General features: G+C 52.2%; 1 protein-coding gene across 4 annotated transcripts in view; it reads right to left on the bottom strand.

Moving 5' to 3' along the window:
- HIVEP3 (HIVEP zinc finger 3) overlaps positions 1-20,326 on the bottom strand; it is a 474,303-nt gene that overhangs the window by 98,982 nt on the left and 354,995 nt on the right. The window contains exon 1 of one of the 4 annotated variants that reach the window (XM_025856324.2): positions 20,272-20,326. The exons of the other annotated variants lie outside the window; for them this stretch is intronic. The gene's annotated coding sequence lies outside the window, so the exon portion shown is untranslated. The remainder of the gene's footprint in view (positions 1-20,271) is intronic. 4 annotated transcript variants of the gene reach the window in all.

Genomic DNA, 20,326 nt, shown 5'->3' with positions numbered 1-20,326 from the left:
CTGAGGCACACGGAGGGCACCCAGCCCAGAAGTCCAGGAGACTAGAGAGTGGCAGGAAGAGAAAGTACAGACGAAACCCCAGGGCCGCACGTGAGGCTGAGGTGCTGAGCTGCCAAGGCCCAGACCAGGGGTAGAGGAGTTATTTCCTGCCATACCGGGCCACGCCTTGTGGGGGCCCTCTTGCACCAGAAGTCTCCCCACATTGGTACAGTAGAAAGCCCACTGGACTGGCCCACATGTGGGGTCCCACTGTATCCAGCTGAGTGACCTTCCACAAGGCACTTCCTGTCACTGGGCTAGACCACAGGGTGCAAAGGGGAAGACACCTGGCCCCTGCCTCAGGTGTCATGGATCTAGCAGGGAAGATGGGCCAGAAAATCGGGGCTTATGGCCCTTTCTCCCAAGGAACCCCAAACTCGGGCTGCTTCCTCCCAAAAAGGGCTCATAACATCTTCCTCAGTTTGTAAAGACAGAAGGGAGAAGTAGGGAAGGAAACATTTGTTGAGAGCCCACCAAAGTTGTCCCTACATTGTCTTGCTGTCACACTGATGCTATGGGCAGGCTCCCCCACCACCGTGTGACAGCCATGGGAATGGAGGTTTAGAAACCAGAGAGATATGGGTGGGCAACCTTGCACAGCAGGTCAGCCCCAGGCTATGGTTGCAGACAAAACCGGGCACCTCTAGTCTCTGCCACTGTGTAGCCTCAGGTGCCACTTAATACTTCAGGTATTAGTTTCCCCATCTCTAAAATGGGCCGTGTAAGAATTAAATAATACAGAGTCGACTTGCCAAAACATGACCTTCTTGCTGTTTCTCTTTTGGTTATTTCTGATCATCTAGCTTTACTGATATACACAAGGATTTCTGTCTTCTAAAAGAAGACGATTCCAGATCCCATAACAAGAGAACAAAGAAAAAGAAGAGGAGGTTGAGATCCTGGGAGACCCCAAGGAATGCAGAACCTCAACCGCTGGCCCACCTTCGGGAGGGGGTTAGTAATTAAGGCCCACCGGGAAGAAGCAAGCAGGATGTGTGTGTTTGGAGGGACAGTTGCCATGTGTTCCCACCACGACTGCCTCCTTAGCGAACAGGGGAAGCCTGGTGACCCAGGACCCACCAGGGACCCAGCCAAGCTTCTGGTCCCAACCTGCCCCCACACCTACCCAGTGCCACCCCTCCCCCCTCCCCCCACCCCCCAGTTCAAGGGCTCAGTCAGGCAGAAGGGGCTGTGCCAAAGGAAATTGTTTGCTACAGAGCCTTCTGGGTCTGCTCTGTTCTTCTTCCTTTTTTTTTTTGGACTCTGTGGCTGTTTGAGTGGGTACCTTTTTCCATAGAGAGTTTCCACTCCATCGGTTATTTACATTGTCACCACCTAGATGTAGGCTGTTAGAGCCAGTGAACTGGATCAGGCCTGTGGGGCCCTTCTCAGTTTATCAGGAGCGTGGAGGGCCTGGGTCAGCCACTATTCCGGGGTGACCTGTGGGTGGGAGTAACGGCCTCGACCCCCGGCAGGGCTATCTTTGATCTGCTCCGTCCCGTTAGGAAGACATTTCCCCGGTGGGATTTAAGAGCACAAGCTCCTGGGTTTGAATCCTTCTTCCTCTGCTTCCCAGCTGTGTGACCAGGGTCAGGTTATTTACCTAACCTCTCTGGGCCTCAGTGAACTAGTTTGTAAAATGGGAATAAAAGTAGCACCTACCTGGCTGGATGTTGGGGAGACTCGATCAGTTCGTGCACATAAAACGCTTAGAACAGTGCCCAGCCTAAAGCCTCAGTAAGTGGCCATAAATGTGGATGAAGTTCTTTTTTCTGTCACTCTTGCTAAGACCCAGTGCCCGTCGCCTCATCTGGACCAACATGTCACAGGGTCTGATCTGTCCTCCTGAGCTCACCCTCTCTATAAGGCCAGATACACTGCCCTGACACCCAGCTCTCTCCTTGCTCTTTCCTGTCCTGAATCCTTCAGTGGTTCCTCCTGGAGGGTATGGTCTACATGTGGGATCACCTTCACAAATATGCCAGGATGCCCCTGACATCAACGTTCCCATACAAAAGCCCTGCTCTCGCCAAAAATGTCTGCTCAGAGGGTTCATGTTCCCTTCCATGCAAATCTCTGTCTGGAATGCTTTTCTCCATTCCACTGTGGCCTAATCCAACCACATCCCCCGTGTGAGCCCAGCTCACATGCCACTTCCTCCATGAAGCCCTCCATGACCTACCCTCCCTAGCCAGAAAGGATCTCTTATTTACAGCATTTGGTCTCTTTATTGTGGCATTTACCTCCTCTCCCCTGTGTGTGTAATAAGTTATACACAAATTCTTGTCGGCATCACAGACAAACCACACGAGCTTTGAGGACAGGACCGGGATGTGCCTGATTCATCTCTGTATCACGCACAAAGCCTTGAACATAACTGGTGACAATAAATGAGGGAATAAACACTGAGTTCTCTCAATTTACTACCCCTGGGTAACAGGGGAAAATATCTGTAGGTGGGTTGGTGAAGATGAATCAACATCCCGACAGCATCCACACACTCTTCCTGGTTCCTCTTGAGGGAACCAGCAGATGGGGGTGTCATCCAGGGACTGGGACCCCAAGGGGCTCACAGCCCCACCCCAACCTGGTCTCTACTGCTGAGTCCCAGGTGAGCAGCCCAAAGTCCAGTGTCAGATCCTAAATCTCAGCGTGTGGGTCTTGAAAGTCACCCAAGCATCCTAAGAAGTCCAGGAACGATCACTGACCTCTCCCTCTCCCCGCACGTCCCATATGCCTCCAGGTCCTTAGGGAATTGGCTCCTCAAGCGCCTGCAGTCTGTTAGCTCCTCCCCACCCCACTGTCCCTGAGTCCACTCTCCCCGTGGGATGAGTGGTATCTGCATCATGGAAGAGGCACACGGTGCGGTGCTCCGTGACCACTTCTGATGCTTGTGGACTGCCCTCAGAAATCCGGATTCCCCTGGGAGGGGTGAGAGCCTCTTCCCCACAGGGTCACCATGACCATCCAGCCTCCCCCTTCTCCTGACGCTCTCCCTCACCCCTTGCCTTTCAACTACCTGAGTACATGGCCTTCTTCCCGGGCTTCAAACCCTTGTTGACACTGTCCCTGCTCTCGGCGGGGGGAAGGGAGGGGTCCTCCTCCCCTTCTCTACCAGGCCAACTCCCACCCATCCTTTGAAAGTTCAGCTCTGGCAAAACCTCCTTCTGAACCCCTGAACCCTCTGAGCAGCTCCAGCCCCACCGCTGTCCAGGGAGCTGGCTAGAACTCCCTTCTCTCCTGCTCCTGACCCTCCATCCGGAGCTTCGCTGTAACACCAACCATACCACCCCGTGCTCCTTGTCCTTCTGCCTGTCTGTCTTCCCCGCAGACAGCGCCTCGAGGGCAGGAACAACATGGACTGTCTGTCCCACGGCGCTCGGCTCAGTGCTTGGTGTGTGCAATAAGCACACGACCACCGGCCTGCCTTCTAGGCTGGCGCCTCTGATGTCACCACGTCCGGGAGCTCACTTTCCAGGACAAGGAACAGCTGATTTTTGCCAAACTGGCAGGTCCCCAGTCCGCCTAAACCGAAAGGTTCTCCCAGGGAACCTGCTGTCTGTCTCTGCGCCATGGCCCCAGGACCCGGAAGAGCCTGCTGCTGGCCCTTGTGTCTCTCAGGGACTCCATGGCCCCATCTGCCAAACCGAAGACCAGACAAGCCCATCTCTAAAGAACCCCTTCTGTTCTAACTCCCTGCTGGGGAGCTGATAGTATTTACCAGCCAGAATAATTCTTCCCCATTAAAGAAAAACAAACAGAGAGAACCAGGCCTCCTTCTCTGCTCCTCCTGAAAACCCAGATGGGTCTCCAACTCTGCAAAGAAATGAGGTGCCCTACTGATCCTCGAAGGAATGCTCTCATTTGGTGGCAACTACTATGTCCTTATGAGCCAAGGATTACAAATCCCCTTGCGATATCTGTTTGTTTTTTTCTTCAATTTTCACAGTTGGGTGTGATTGGTCTTTCTCACTTTCATTTTACATAAAGTGAGGCTCAGGGAGGGGAGCAGCTCATGGAGGGCTGGAGCCCTTTAGCCAGGGTGTAGGAGAGGTGGAACCGGCCCCCAGGTCATCACCCCACAGCTGCCTGGGGCCTCACCCGACAGACAGGGCGCTTCAACAAAACAACCGTACATGCCTATCTCTATGCTGTTCCGCGAGCTTTCTTCACGCAAACAGAAACACCAGAGAGGTGAGGGTACAAAGCCCTACGGTGAGCTGGTGGGAGGGAGACACCTAGTTCCTAGAAGCCAGGCTCCTTCCAGGCCCAACATTCCAGGCAGTAGGCAATGCTGTAAGCCGGACTTTGTCCAGGCAGAGAAGCCTCGATTCCAGCACCTTCTGCCATCACAGGCATCCAATCAAGGACAACAGAAACTTTGCACCCCCAAGACAGGGCAATGCCCTGTTCCTCCTGCTGGTCTCCTATGCCCTTCTGGCTGTGGGGCTCCTCCTCTAGGACCCCCAGTGAGGGCTGACTGTACGTGAGAGAGAGAAGGTAAGGAGCTAGGGCTGCGATTCAGGGGTCTTCTCCTGGCCTTGCTCTCCTGCTTGTTACCCATGGCCTTGTGTTACTCCTCTGAGGACATACGGGTCCTGTCTTCCAAGTTCTACTGTAAACTCTTAAATGAAGACTCACTTAAGGCCCTCTACATGGACTTACTCAGTGCATAACCTGCACAACCATGCACAGCCCATGACTTCTTGACCATCCCTGGCATAGCATTCATCACCACTGTAATTAAGGAGCTAATGCACGATTACTTACTCTCTCCTTCAAGAATTCAAGTTCTCAGGGAAGAACCAGGCCATTTGTCTTGTTCCCAAGCTATAGCCCAGCCCCTAACACAGAAGAGGCACTCAGGAAATACATGTTGGAGTAACTCACTCACTCAGCCACTCACTCATGCATTGACTTGGAGGACGAGGGGACTTGCCGGAGCTGAAGGTGACAGGGGGTTCTGGTTCCAGCTCCGCCGCGAGCTCCCCCTGTGCCCTCGAGCAAGGCATTTCCACCTCCAGTCCTCTTATCTAGAAGACGGAGTGTGGCGTTAGACCTTCTGTGCCACATTTGTGTCACACTGAGGGACATACCACCTCGGACTTGGGGGCACCTCACCGGCCTCACCCGTGCCCTGACCCTGGTGTCCCATGTTTTTTCTAGGTTTTGCCCAGGTCCGGGCGTATGGGAGGGGCCCAGGAAAGCAAGAGGAGAAGGGCTCCCCGGCAGGGGGTGGCACCTGCCCCAGCTGGGAGGGTGGTTGTCACTCCTGGGCCGCACGTCGGGGAGAGGAAAGTGACACTGACAGCGAGCTGACCCAGGACCACAGCGCGCTCAAGGCCTTTCACATCGGTCTTGCTCACCCCCAGCCTAGGCACCAGGAAGGAGGGAAGTGAGGGGCCCGAGGTCAGAGTGAGTGGCCAGGACGGACCCTGGGCGTCCTGCAGGCAAGTCTAGACCCTGGAACACACAGTGTGGCTCCTAGGAGCCTGGGCACAACCGGTTCCCACCGGCCGAATCCACTCAGCCTTCTAGGTTCTGGCAATTCCCTGGTGTGTGGCGGGTGGGTGGGTGTGGGGGAGGGGCAGCAGCATGCCGGTGCTTAAAACGTAGACAACACAAGTCACCAGAGTGACAGGTCCGCCAGGGGTGGCACCAGGTGTCAGAAGCTACTTAGAGGGGACAGGACAAGGGGCCTTGAGGAATCTGAGGGCTGGTGGAGGGAATGGGGGTAACACTCCAGGCTGAGCAGACAGCATGCGCACAGTGTGCCCGCAGGAGACCCTGCGCAGGGGTCTAAAGAGCTCCATGCTCCCTGGGGGGAAGTCACTTTCCCACCGGGACAGCAAGCTGGCCCGCGGGCACCTGTGATCAGACGTCAGGATAACAGAAGAACACATCTGCGACTCTCCCCTCTGAGGAGCTCCCGCCATTCCAGACCCAGCCTCCCTGGCATCCGACTTGCTGTCATGGTAGCAAATTACCATCAAACTCCGTGGCTTCAAGCAACACAAACTTAGTATCTCAGAGTGCTGGAGGTCAGAAATCCATGAGTTTCACTGGGCTACAATCAAGGGGCTCACAGGGCTCCATTTCTTCCAGAGGCTCTAGGGAAAATCCATTTTTTGTTGCCTTTTCCAGCTTCTAGAAGCTGCCCGAATTCCTTGGTTCATGGCCCCTTCCATCTTCAAGGCCAGCAATGGCTGGTGTTGCCTTCCTCACATCTGACACTGATTCTCCTGCTTCCTTTTCCATATTCAAAGGGCCTTGTGGTAGCACTGGGCTCAAGTGGATAATCCAGGATAATCTCCCTATTTTAAAGTCAGCTGATTAGCAGCCACAATTCTATCTGCTGCCTTAATTGCTCTTTGTCATGTAAAGTAACTCAGTGACAGGTTCTGGGAATCAGGACATGGACACCTTTTGGAGGCCATTATTCTGCCTATCACGCTGCACGGAACACATCTCCCCCAAATATAGCTTCAGGAGACAGGCAGCACAGGCAGAGAGAGAGAGGGAGGGAGGGAGGGAGGGAGGAGATGAGGGTGGTGGTTTGAGGGGGAGCAGGGCAGGCACACGCACACTCACATCCTACTAGCAGCCGCCGTGGCAGCTTCCTGGTCGCCTGCTCGGTGCACATCGCCCTTAGAAAACTCGTCATGTTTCCACACTGAACCAGGCACGTGCAGTTTCCACAGTGACTGCCGGAGCAGGAGCCAAGCCAGAAATAACCTCGCTGAGGTGGAAACCGTCCCTTCCTTGGTGCTCCACGGGCTCTCACACCCTCACACTCCCTGTCGCTGAGGCCCCGCGGGCACGAGAGGCCCTTCCAGGGACTGGTGGCCACTGGGTGGGGGGGGGGGTTTGTGGACTGGCCCCCAGGGATCTGACTGCAGGGCTGGGCTGGCACTCTCACCCCTCACCCCCGTGGACAGCTGCCCCCTCTCCTTCTTGGCCTCACCACCCCTGAGCTGCAGGGCCCTCCAGCACCCCAGCCTCTCCTTCTCTGACCTCTTGTCGCCAAACACCGGGGTCCACTAGATACCCCTTCGGCCTTGACACCCATGCTGCTCTGCCCTCACCCCTCCTCGGGCTTCTGGGATGTGACTGGGCCCTGCCTGGGAGGGGGGCCCAAACAAGGGAGCGGACACTCTCACAAGCCCAGGTGGTCCCCTGCCCTGCCTTTGCTGGGGGCGAGCCCTGCCAGCCTTCTGCCATTTGCCCCGGGAGCTCCCTCTGGGAAGCTAGGTCCAAACCCAGCCTCCTCCCAGAGCTCCCCTCACCCCCCTTGGGAGGTTTCCTCTAAGAACAAGATCTTACCCTCTGTAGGGGCTAAAAAAATGTGCTGAAGTATAGAGACCAACAAATATCTGGGCCTTACTGTCCACGCTACTCAGATGACATGGTGTCCATAGGACCCTGGGAAATACTTGCCATGACTTGAATTTCTCATGCTTTATCTCTCAAAGGGAAACAAGAGTTAACACAACTTCTACATGCTAGGTCCTGTGCTGAGTGTTTTGCACACACTTGGTTCATTTATTCCTCACCTGGACTCGACTATGATCATCCCTACTTTGCAGAGAAGCTGAGACTCAGAGATAGCAAACAAGTTGCTCAAGGTCACACAGCAAGAGAGTGGTAGAGCCCAGACTGGACCCCCATGTGCCAGACTCCAAAGCTGAGGCTATAGCCATCACGTCATTTCGGGGGGCTGGGGTGGGGGAGGACTCCCATAAGTGACCCATGCTAAATGCTAAATGTGATGCCTCCAGATTGCCTCCTAGAAAGCCCAGAGCCATGCAAGTGTCTTCAGTTTTGTCTCTGTGTATACTGTGATTCTGTGTAAGATGTTATTTGGGCTAAAAAGAAGTGAGGAGAGGGGGAGCTGCCACTATTTTAAAAGTTTGGACATCACCAACCCTATCCTTGCACCGAGGACAAGCCCAAGGCTCAGAAACAGACGTGACTCGCTCAAAGGCACAGCCTTCGCTGCTGAAGCCAGGGAGCTTTGCTCGTTTCTCCCGCTCCTTGAAGGAACATCCGTTTATTCTCCATTCAGCCCTCTGCACCGCTTGGCACAGAACTGAGACTCAGATGTGGTGTGGGTCCTGGCTCCTGCTTTTACAGCCGCTGCACGCCTGGCGGCTTGGCAGTGAAAACAGCAGAGTCCCCGTTTCCTCGCCTGGAAAGTAGGGCCCGGCCCATGTGGGTGATGAGAGCAGGCACAGACAGGCTGCGAGTCAGTCCTGAGCGGTGCATCGTGACCATGGGTCCTGAGCCGCTGTGACAAGGAGAGGGAAAGAGCCCTATACTTCGAATCCAAAGCCTCCAGTGACGTCCCAGCTTTGATACTCACCACTACATGCCTTGAGCCACCCACTGGACTTCTTTGAGCCTCACTCTTGGAGATAAAAATGTCTCCGCCAGGGATTGGTATGAATCTGAAATGAAGTAACGCAGGGGAATGCTGGAGGTGCAAGCGTCCCCTGGGTGGTGGAATCCCAGCCTCCACCCAGTACACTGTCGGATTCTGTAGGCGAGGGGCAGGGCCCAGGGACCTCGCATTTTCCCAAGCCCCTTGTCCCCCGCCATAATGCTATTGCAGGTAGTCAACAGACCACACTGAGAAATCACTCTAGAAAGCACTCGATGTGTGTTTGTTCAACAGAATAGACGAATCCTGGAACATCTGTTGAGCTGCACATGGCTGCTGGAAGACATGGGCCAGAGGAAATAAGCAATTTTCTCCAAATACATTTCCTGTGAAGTCCAAATGATGGGAATTGGGTTGGAGATTCTAGGACGGGGAGGATGACGCAAGAACTCCCTTCCCCGAGGAGCAGAACAGGAGCTCTTCCTGTCCGACAGGGAGACACCTGGCGGGAGGGTCAGTGCCCAGTGGCGCAGGGTCAAACCCAGAGAGGGATATTCCAGGGAGCCCCGTGGGGACCAGTTCCAACCCTGTTTTCTTCAGCATCTTCATGCAGACAGGAAAGAAAGAACTGAAAATATGCTCATTAAATCTGCATCTGGCACCCAATTTGGCAGGGTTGCCAAAATTCTGTAAGACTAGAATTAAATTAGCAAATTGGAAGTAAAGTGATTTTAAGCAGACATGATGGAATTCATTAGGGCCAGGTGGAAGCCAGTGGGGGAAGGGACCCAGGAAAGCCCACATGCCCCGGGGGTGGGAAAGCCGAGCCGCCAACAGAAACAGAAGAAAACCAAGCCGGTGAGCAGACCTGACCCAAATGATCAGATTCACCCCTCAGAATGTGCTGGTGACAAAGATGGCCCCACACTGCAAGGTGAGGAGAGGCACCTGCTGGGGGACAGGAGGAAGGGGGACCAAGAAGAGAGGCCCCGGGGAACTGTGAGGAAATGAGACAGGGGGGCTCCCCAGACTGGGGTCTCCTTGAGGGCAGGCACTCGGTGTATCGCCAGGGCTGGAATCACTACATGTTTATGAGCTTGCAGTCTAGGGAAAACACAGGGACGGTCAGAGGAGGGGCACGGGGGGTGGGGCGGGCACGGAGTCTAGGCGGGGAAAGGAGAAGGGTACTTACTGAGCTCAGGCACTGCGTGACACATTTGTCAAGTATCACCTCTCAGACATTAGCCTCTGCTCTTCGGTTTTTTTTTCGGCCTTCCTTTTTTGTTTTCTTTAACAATTTATTTTTTATCTTTTTTTTTTTTAAACACAGGAGTATTTAATGTGCAATGTGGACAAGTGCCCCCTTCACCCCCTCAAACTCTACTCCCCAGAGGAAACTACCACTCACAGTTCCCTGGTATGTTCCCACTCTGTTTCCATGAGCACAGAAACAGATCTCAATGTGCAGACACATACAGAATTGTTTAACTTTCTCTGTATAAAAATGGGATTGCTTTAAACATAGCACACAGAAACCTTTTTCCAGTTAAGAATATGTTGGCAATGTCTCCCCAGGTCGGGGCTTCTAGATTCACTTCTTTCTTAGTATTCCATGGTACAAAAGCACCATAATCTTTGTAAGCATTGCCACTGCTGGACATTGAGGCCATTTCCAGCTTCTCCCTACTGCAAAGAAACACCGAAGGGCACACCCTCGTACAAACACATCTTTGTGTGCATGCATTTCCCTAAGGCTGGGGAATTGCTGGATCGAAGTAGGCGTGGCCATTTATCATTTTCATTGATACCAATTTAGACCCGCAAGTTCCCTTTGACCCTCGCCAGTACTAGATCTCTATTTGTTTTCACATTGTTGCCATCTGTAAGCATTCCAATTTATAATCTTTTGGGTTTTGGTAGCTAGAGCATTAGTCCTATGTTTATGGGCCATTCTGTGAACTACCTGTTTATATCTTTTGCACACTTTTAAAAACTTGCCCGTTTTTTCAGTGGATGGCATTCTCATAGAGTGATGACAATGAACAGGTAGCTTTCTGTGTGTTGGGACCTGTTCTAGGCTCCCCACAAGCTCACAGCATTTAATCAAAACCCTAAGAGGGAGATGCTGACATCAGCCCACATTTACAGTCAAAGAGCGGCTTGAAGACTCCATATGATGTCTAGGGTCACATGTTTCAGATGCAGGACAAGCCAGAGTCTGAAGGATGAGCTGAACCAACCATGTCATCCTCGACTGAGATGTTTGCAAAGCTTCTCCCCTCCCTCCAGCTAAGCCATAGAGAAAGAATCCCTCCCCCTGAAATTATTCCTCTTTCTGTGATTTCTCCTTTGCTTTATCTGTGGAGCCTTTCAGAGCATATTGTTCTCATAATACCAGGTTAGGAAACTGAAGTTCAGTTTCTGACAGAGGTGATCACAAAACAGAATTGGACCCTGCACATTAGAGGGGACGCGGCCATGCTTGGGGATGAGCCTGGAGGATGAGGAGCAGGGTTTGGGTGGGGGCAGCTGTAAAGGCTTGACAAGGCAGGCAGGCCCTTTATAGGACCCTCCCCTGGGGGCTACGTGGAACAGGGAAAGGCTGGGACCCACGAGTGCTGTGAGGATTAGCCTCGGGGCTCAAAATCGTCATCAAATCAAAGGGTGTCCTCACCTACATGGGCACGCCCACTGACAGGCATGTGGACCAGTAACAATGCTCTCCTTTTAGTGTGAAAAACACACCTGTGTATACGGAAGTGCAGATCGAACATGCAAAAAGCCATACTTGACAAAGACCAGATTTTAGCCTTTAGTGGCATTTTTTAATGGGGTTCTTTCTTAGCTCCCCAAACACCAATGTCACAAGTGGGTTTCTGGGTTAGAGACCCACTACTGAGCTGTCACATGGGCTCGGCTACCCTTGTGTCAATGACATTACTTCTGTCTCACATGAACACAGCACAGAGGGGGGGAGGAAGGATCATTTGCATGCCATTTGCCACTTTGCTTCTGAGAAAAAAAGAAATTAACAAAATCGGAAAAATGTGTGAAACCAACATGCTGAAACTAATATGCAGAACCAAGTTTTAGAGACACAATTTAGCATTCGTGTTGGTTTTTTCAGCTTTGACCTCAGATGACTTTAGTGTTTCCCCCCACATGTTTTTGTAAGGAATCCTCGTCCAGCCACTCTTCTGATACAGACACACATTCCTGATGCATATATTCCTATGTGTATATCCTATGTCTTACATGTACATCTGTATGAGATATATATGAGTTCTCTGATCAATCAAGCTTGGAAAACTGCACATAATACCTACCTCTACACATGTGCACACATGTTCTCCCACACACACTTTTTTGCAGATTTCCAATGCACGTCTTGCCTGTTAGAGACCCAGAAGTCCTGCAGTATATGGCCCTTAAGGTACTTGGCTGTAGAACTTCTATTTCCTTCCGGTAACACATCTTCCCATCCCTCTGCACCTGTGTTCTCTGGAACACACCTTGGGAAGAGCTGCACTTCTTTATTTCACAAGATCAGAGCCTAGTGAAATAAAGAGCCCATCTTGGAGGGCCCTCCTACTCTTGTAAACGTTAAATGTTTTCTAACAGACTCATGATGATGGCTTCCTGTCTATCTGAGCATCTTTGGTTCCTCCTATATTTCAGGGCAACACCAAATGCTCACATGCCAAGGCAATGTGTGGAGTGACATTAGCCTCCTGGGAACCCCTGGGAGACCAAGGCAGGCAAGCTTATGTCGCTCAGCAGTTGTGCGGTGAGCCTGGACCAATCACCTGCTCTGGGCTCAGAGCTTCTCAGCTGGAGGGCCCCCGGAGACTCACCTTCTTTTGTAAATGGGGAATCCCAGAGAGAAGGGACCAAACCTCAGAATCCCTTGACCCCAGGCTCTTTCCTTCAATCCAAGAGACACCCTTCCCTAGCCGTAAATGTTTTCTACCCTAACAGAAAATCAGATTCGCATTAATAGGCCCTTCCAGCTCTCGGATTCTGTTCTCACTACCTGGCACCACTCCTTCCCAGCCATTACTCACTACGATTCCTGCAGTCACGTGATACAGCTCTACAGATAAAACTAGGTTTCCATCTGTCTGCTAGAGCATCAAGCGAAAATGAGCTGGTGAACTTCCATCACATGTAAAGGGCATACTTGCTATAGCCTAAAATATAGGTCATACAATACACTAGAAACTCATTTGGGGGCAGTCTCCAGGGGAGATGCCTCCAAGAGAACATTCCTCCTCCAATGTGATGCCACAGCTTGGTTTCTACTTTTGCTTCTTCTCACCCAGGCAACTCTAGGTGGCACACTAGGGGTACTGGGGTACCACTAACAGCAGGGACTCGATGACTTCATGACCTTTTACGCCTTTTCCTCAGGAAGCTTGAGGAGGCCAGCTAGTTGGAATAGATGTGGATGTATTCATTTATTTCTATATAAACTTTTCACTTCGGAATAATCTCATATTGACAGAAAAGTTGTAAAGATAGAAGAGAGTTCCCATATACCCTTCACCCCGTTTTCTTTAATGTTAACACCTTCCATAACCAAGGTCCACCATTCAAAGCTCAGAAACCGATATTGGCACACTTTACTATTAACTTAAACTTCAAGCTTCATCCGGATGTCACCAGTTTTTCCACTATTGTCAATTTTCTGTTCCAGGATCCAATCCAGGATCCCACCTTGCATTTAGCCATCATAGCTTCTTAGTCTCTGGACTGATTTTGTTTTCAAGAAATAGCAACCCTTACTGCATGCAAAGTAGTATGCTGGGTGCCAAGCTGCCCTGTGAGGAGACCCATGGCGTCTGATGAGCAGTTGAGTCTGGGTTTGGGTGTCCACTCCACTCCTCACTTGGAATATGGTCCTGGGCTTGTCACTCGATATATGGAGTTTTCAGAGACTACATCTGCAACATGGAGGTGATTCCTTCCACCTGGTTAGGATGAAATGGGCTATGCAGACAGGCAATGAAGGCCTAAAGCCCAATTCACTTAGAGCCCTATCCAGCTCACTGTTATTATTATTAGCGTTGCTATATCAACAATCAGGAATTAGATTCAGTATCCTGTATCTAAAGCAGGATAGCTCAGAGTCTGAGCTGCCTGGCTGAGCTGACCACTTCAGCTTCAAATAGGATCTTTCTGTAGACCCCCATGTACACCATGGACAAAAAAAAAATCCTTCTTAAATTCCTCTATTCAGTTCTACCTTTCCTGCGTGGCTCTGCTCAAGTGTCACCTTATCGGTGGTAACTTCCCTGACCATCCTACAAGTGAGAGTCCCCCGAGTCGCTCCCGCTGGCTTTCTCTATCTTCTTCCCCTACTTTATTTTCCTCCACAGCACTCACCCCATTTGGCATATTACACATTTATGTGCTCCTTTGTTCACTGTATGCCTCCCTCTGCTGGTTTATAAGCTCCAGGAGAGCACCCACTGCTGTCTGCTTTGGGCACTGCTGTACCTCTGGGCCTAGGACAGTGCCTGATGCTTGGTAAGCATTCAGCAGATCTTGGATAAATGAATAACTGGATGCTCACTTTTGCTCTGCCATCTCTCGCATCCATCCCGATAACCTGAAAACAAACTCTTCCCATCCAAACATACTGTTTAATTCAAATAAGAGAAAAGCTACTTGGGAAGCAGATGGCTTTGAGGCTTCTGGGCCTTCTTTAAGAAAAAAAAAATGTAATGCCTTTCTTTTAATTTAATTTCATGCCATTAATGTCCTTTCACCTGCCTCCTGTCCCATGAGCAGCTAGCTCTCTCAGTTGGAAACCACAGTCTCCTCGTCCAGAGTCTGTCTGCCAGCCTCTCGGCACAGTCAATTCCAGCAAAGCCCAGGCTGGAAAAAGTTGGTGAAATCCCTGCACCCAGCCAACCTACTCCATTACTGTGGCCACTCAGCACTTGTATATCAAAGGCCTGCAGGCTTCTCAGAACAGGAAGAAAGCCAGGGGATCCTGCAGACTGGCCTCAGGGAGGCCAGAGAGGGGAGGGGACTGGCAAATGGCACACAGCGACCTGGCACAGGTCCCAGACAGAACCCAGGACTCCCGGCTTCGCACCCTGACCATGGATTCCCGTTGGGCTGGCCCCACTTTCCCATGCCCACTTTCACCCAAGGGGCATGTGCTGGTTTCCTCGAGTTCCAATCTGGCTATCTGCCCACCTGTGTCCATTTCTGGGTACCTGAGGAGTTTGGGCAGCAACGCGGGGAGGGGACTCAACCAAAAGCAGCCACACATGGGACACTAGAGCCCAGAGCCACACAGAAAGGAAATGGGGGTCACATTTGTTGAGCGCCAGACACCCTATCATCATCTTACCTAACACTCATAGTGCCCTGCAACAAAGCTGTCATAACCACATTACACACGGAGGAAAAGGAAACAGAGAAGTTTAAAAATGCAGCAAATCACACAGCAAGTATGTGGCAGAGCCAGTAGCAGAGTGGGGTTCCTTCTGGTTCCAAAGCCCTTGTGCTCTGCCCGACCATGCTCGTAGAGACCCCAACACCGAGCGCTCCAGAAATAGCTCCTTAAAACAACAAAACGTTCCTCTGGAAAAGGAGCCAGAATGGTCCCATTCCAGAGATGAGGAAACTGATATCTGGAGAGGAAATGCCACTTGTCTGTGGCCACGTGGCTGTGAGCGGTTGGATCGGCCAGACTCAGAGCTTCTCGAGGAAACAGCCTCTCTCCTAGTGCTTAGCCCAGAGCCAAGCGCATGGAAGGACGCAATCCACTGCAGGTGAACAAACGAATGAATGATAGAGTAGGTTAGAGGCACAGCTTCTGCATTTCTCACAAGCCAGGGGTTTCCCCCCAGCTGCCCCGGACAATGGCCTTGGGGATGGGAGAGCAGGCTGATGTGGGGGAGCCCAAGCCTGAACATCAACACTGACCTCCAAGCCTCACACCCCCTCTCCCAGCCAATGGATCTGTCAGAGGCATGGCAAGCACCACTGGCCCTGGTCCCCACTCAGCCCTCAGCTCTCCACCAGAGCTGGGGCTATGGGATGAAGAGAAGCAGGAACATGGCTGAGCTGGTGACTCTTTAGCCCAAGGACTGGTGTTGATGACCTGGCGTATACCCTTTTTTCAAAGGTCTGCTGTTTGGAGCAAATTGATGCATTCTTATTGAACCTTTTAGTAGCCAACTCACAAATACTGTCGTTTTTATTAGTAGCATGCCATGTTTCATATTAACAACTGACACGACTCTTTGCTGTTCACCTACTACATGCCAGGCACAGACATCTCATAAGATGCCTGACAGAGGTAGTTTCCTACACCCCACACAGCCACCATGTAGGTCAGTGTTAGCGTTCTCTTATTACAGACAAGGAAGCTGAGGCTTAGGAGAGGTAAAGGGACTTGGCCCAGGAACATGCCAGAAAGGAGGAGATGCAGACTTGGGCCTGCGGGTGTCCATAGCTCATGCTCCCACCATGCAGCTGGTGTGGGCCTGGGACGAGGGGGTGAGAGCCACAGCTTAGGCCGCATGGAGACTAGAGGCAGAGCCTGCCAGACTTTCCGGGCACCCAGCCGGCTGGGCTTCTCATCCCCAGGCTGACCTTCTAGCACCAGGGCGCTTCTCCACATGCCCACATGCCATCCTGAGAGGCTTTGAATCATTTGGGGTGGGTCTTGGAACTCTTCCGTTAAAAACCCTCAGGCGACAGCAAAGGAGGCCCTTGGGAAAGAACCATGCTCTCAGTCCTCAGGGGGGCATTTTCTCACATCTATAACCTCTTCCAGAGGGTTCCAAAATGTTTCTTATGAAATCCAAAGAATTTCACAGTTTACAAAGAATACCTCAGAAGCTGAGACCTTACAATTCTAGGATTCTGAAGAGAGCGACAGTAATTCTGATCATCCACAAATGGGGTGTAAAGGTTTGTCTTTATTCACCATGACAACAATTCCCAAACATTGTGGTGTTTATGAAAAGGACTTTGGAACCCAAAGTCCTGAGTTTGAGTCCTAGGTCTGCCCTTTACTAGCCTTGCAACCTTAGGCAAATGCATTCAACAGAATAATTCTCCAAAGCTTATTATGCACCCATCAGCCCCAGACTGGGAAGACTGAAGATGCAGAAGCAGACCAAAAAAGCCACAGTCTCTCTTAGCTCTGAGTTCCTCACCTTTCAAATGGGAGCCAACAGGTACCAAGTGCCTATGACTGTGTGTCAGGTTCTGGACATGCTGGGTCTCTCTTCACACCCCCAAGGGTCTCGGGGGCAAGTTCTCCTGTACCGTGCTTTGCAGCTGAGGAAGCAGGGATCCAGGGGCTGGATCAGTGGCTTGGATGAACCTGCAGGGGCCGTGTGGCAGGGACTGAACTCTCTCCCCTCCACCATACCCCCCTCTGCAGGCCCTCCCCCCTTGGCAGATTAGCCCACAGAGCAAAAGGGATAATAGGAGAGAGTGCTCTGCAGCCGATCAGGAACTGCACAGATGTATGACATCATGGTTATTAATAATGGAAGTAGCGCAACTAATTCACGATCCCTCCAGATGGACCACCTGAAATGTTGTGAACCTCCTGCAAACAGCATCAGATTTTATTACAGTGGAGCTGGAAGGGGCCTTAGGAGTCCAACCTTTTCCTCCTTTAGAGGGGTGTGCGGGTGGACAAGAGGGGAGGCCGCCCCGCCCCCAAAGCCCAGGCCACACCAAGTTTGGCTTTAGCGATTGAACCGCGAAGATCAGGCACCAGGCACTGCCCCCTCCAAGGGGCGCTGGTAAGGGACGCAGCAGGGAGTGGCCAGTGTGGCTTCTCCACGGGCCCTGAGCCCAGGTCCTTCATGATGCAGGGCCTTTGTACCTGATGTTCTTCTGCTCGGGGTACTCCTTCCCCAAAACTTGGCATGGCTGTCACTGTTTCATCGTTCAGATCTCGGGATAAGTGCCAACTCTTCACGAGAGGACTCCCTGGACCCCAACTTTTGCTTCACCCGTTCCTCCCTAACAAGTCACACTTCCAAGGTGTGTATCACTATTTAGCCTTATCTTGTCCATTACTAGTCATTCTCTCTCACCGCTGGAATACAGCCTCCACGAACAGAGGATTCAATGGTTTTCAGTGCTGTCAGCCCTAGAAAGGGGCCTGGGGCCCAGCAGGCACGTAGGAAACATGTTCAGCAAGTGCCCCCTGGATGTTGGCCTGGGTCGCAGCCCCCCACCCCCAGCAGCCTGCAGTCCCTTGCTCGCTCGCTCACTCACTCACTCACTCATTCAATAAATGCTTACTGAACCCCTCCTCGGTGCCAGGCGTTCTGCTAGGAGCTGGGGATTCCAATCAAACAAGTGACACAAAGTCTTTGCCCTAACAGAGCTGTGACAGTTGATTAAAACAAACAACACAGAAGCCAGAACTGTCAGTCACATCATGTGTGACCAAATGATATCTGACCATAAAAAAAAAAAAAAGTGGGTGGATCAGTATGGCAGAGGATGGGAGAAATGGAACCATGCTGGGGAAATGCAAACATCAGATGGGCCCTGCAAGGGCTTCCTATATGCTCAGTACTCATCTGGGGGAGCTGGTGCCAGGCACCCCTACCGGCTCTGGAGAGATGGGGACAAAGGGACATGCCCATTGCTACACGTGCCTCCTGGATGTAGCCTGGAGCACAACAGGATGGATGTGTTTGACCATGTGTATAGGAGTGGGGGTGTGTGTGTATAGAAGCAGGTGAGTGAGAGTGTGCATATGTAGGAGGGTGTGTGTAGGGGTGGGATCTATGTGTGAATGAGTACACAGGATCGAGTGTGTGAGCATGTGTGTGCGCAGGGAGAGAGGGACTTGTGCTTAGAAATTGATGGGTGAGTGTGTAGGAGTCAGTGCGCACGTGTGTGTGTGTGTGTGTGTGTGTGTGTGTGTGTGTGTGTGTGTGATGACTCTGCTTCCATTACTCTTCACCGGAGGTTCTACATCTTTACATGCTAACGTCCCCCAAACAAATGACACACAGTAGCTACCCAATCATCTTTTGATTCATTCAACAATAAATCATTTCAATCTTCGTGTTTGTCAAATATATTCTGCAGAGTGTCCATACAAAACAACAAAACTGGTTCCAGAAGAGAATGATCAACTTCTGGATATAACTGAATGGGGTGAGAGCACTGGATGAGGAATCTGGTCCCTGTTTTACCACTATCTTGGGCTGCTGTTTAGGTGTGTGACCTCAGGGAAGCCACTGAACAACTCTGAGCTTCTGCCTACTCTTCATTCAAGAAGGTAATTAGAACTTCGCTCCCAAAGTTTGGTTGCAAATCCACACCACCACATCATCACTGCTGGTAGCCTCAGAAGCACTGTTTCCTAGGAGTGCAAGCACGTGCAACTTGAAAAGGGCTATAGGGTCCACTGGGAAAATTCTGGGCTTGACAATGTTAAACAGGTTCTTTTACTGCCGTACTTCTCAGAACCTTTAATTTGCCAGTATGGATTGTAAATGGCCAGCAGCATGATAAAGACCTTGCAGGATTTGCCAAACTTACTAGAACAGAGAAAGCTTTACTCATGGCACGGCTTTCAGAACTAATGTTCCACAGAACATGCTTTGGGGCCTCTGCTAGCAGGCACACAGGACACTTATTAGTGCCCCCTTTCTTGCAGGTGACTGAACAGAAATGACACTCAATTGCCCTAAATCACAGAGCAGAGCCATGGCAAATACCAGCCCAGAATCATCCAAGCCATGGTACGCGGCACATGCATAGGGCTTTTTTTTTTTTTTTTCACTTAAATGATCTCACTTCTCCCTGACAACATTCATCTGCGGACCCTCAGCCCCATTTTACAGATGATAAAATGCAACTGAAAGAAATTAAAGACTCTGCCCAGAGCCACTGAGTGATGGGCTCCTAACTTGGCTTTATCAGTTTCCGCTGTGTCCTTGATCAAACCATCAATGAATACATTATCTATTTTATATATGAGCAATTGTAGCCACTGAGCAGAGCCCCCTGCAAGATGCAGTGGCCGACACCACCTGCACCTGTTCTGCAGCCGCCACCACTCCTGGCACGCTGCATTGGTTGAGAGGACAGGGGAGGGTGCCCAGAGAAATGCCTACGGAGTAGGAGCCGCTCTGGAAACACCCAGGCGGGGAGGCCGGGAGTAGCTCCCTGCCAGTCACCACACCCTCCCGACCATGCCAGAGACAGCCCCCCCCCTCCTCCGAGGTTGTACCCCCTGTGCCAGGTGCCATTCTGCAAGGGGGGCGGGAAGAGCCAGAGCTACGTTGTTTCACTCACTCCCAGTAAGCCCGAGGAGCACCAGGCTGGTCGTCGGTGACAGTCTGAAGCTGCCACCGCCTCCAGGGGGAAGGGCGGCCGGGGCTGCCAAAGCCCTTCAGCAGTCCCCACCGGTGTGCTGGGGCCCGCCGGGAAAGGCAGCGCCAGGCCGGAGAGGCGTGGCGGGGTGAGGGTCTGCCCAGGGCACCCGGGGCTGCGCATGCCAGCGGCGAGCGGGGCTGTGCCAGGCGCGAGTGTGCGAGAGAAGTGTGAACGCGGGAACGCCTGTGTCACCCAGGGCGGTGACAGAAGTAGCGTCTGGGAAACACAGGCGGAGAGCGCGTGCACCAGGCAACCCCAGGCCACGGAGGAGTCCCAGAGGTCCCGGGAGTTGGCACCGGCGCCCTCCGGCACACGCGCTCGCGCCCAGCCCTCTCCCACCGGCGCGGCGCCCGCCAGTCCGTTCGCTGCCCACCGGCCCGGGGCTGCTCGCCGCTCGGCGGTGCGGGGGCCCCGGGGCTGCGAGGCCGCGGCGGGGCGCGGCGCGCTGGGCGCTCGCTGCTTACCTGCCGGGCGGCCGCGGCTCCGCTGCTCCGGGCTGGGCTGCGCCGGGCTGCACTG

The sequence above is a fragment of the Callorhinus ursinus genome, unplaced genomic scaffold, assembly GCF_003265705.2.
Source record: "Callorhinus ursinus isolate GAN/ISIS: 27379988/994484 unplaced genomic scaffold, GSC_fseal_2.0 scaffold18, whole genome shotgun sequence".
Classification (NCBI taxonomy): Eukaryota; Metazoa; Chordata; class Mammalia; order Carnivora; family Otariidae; genus Callorhinus; species Callorhinus ursinus.
Note: the sequence above shows the minus strand (reverse complement) of the source record. Positions and strands in the feature narration are given on the sequence as shown.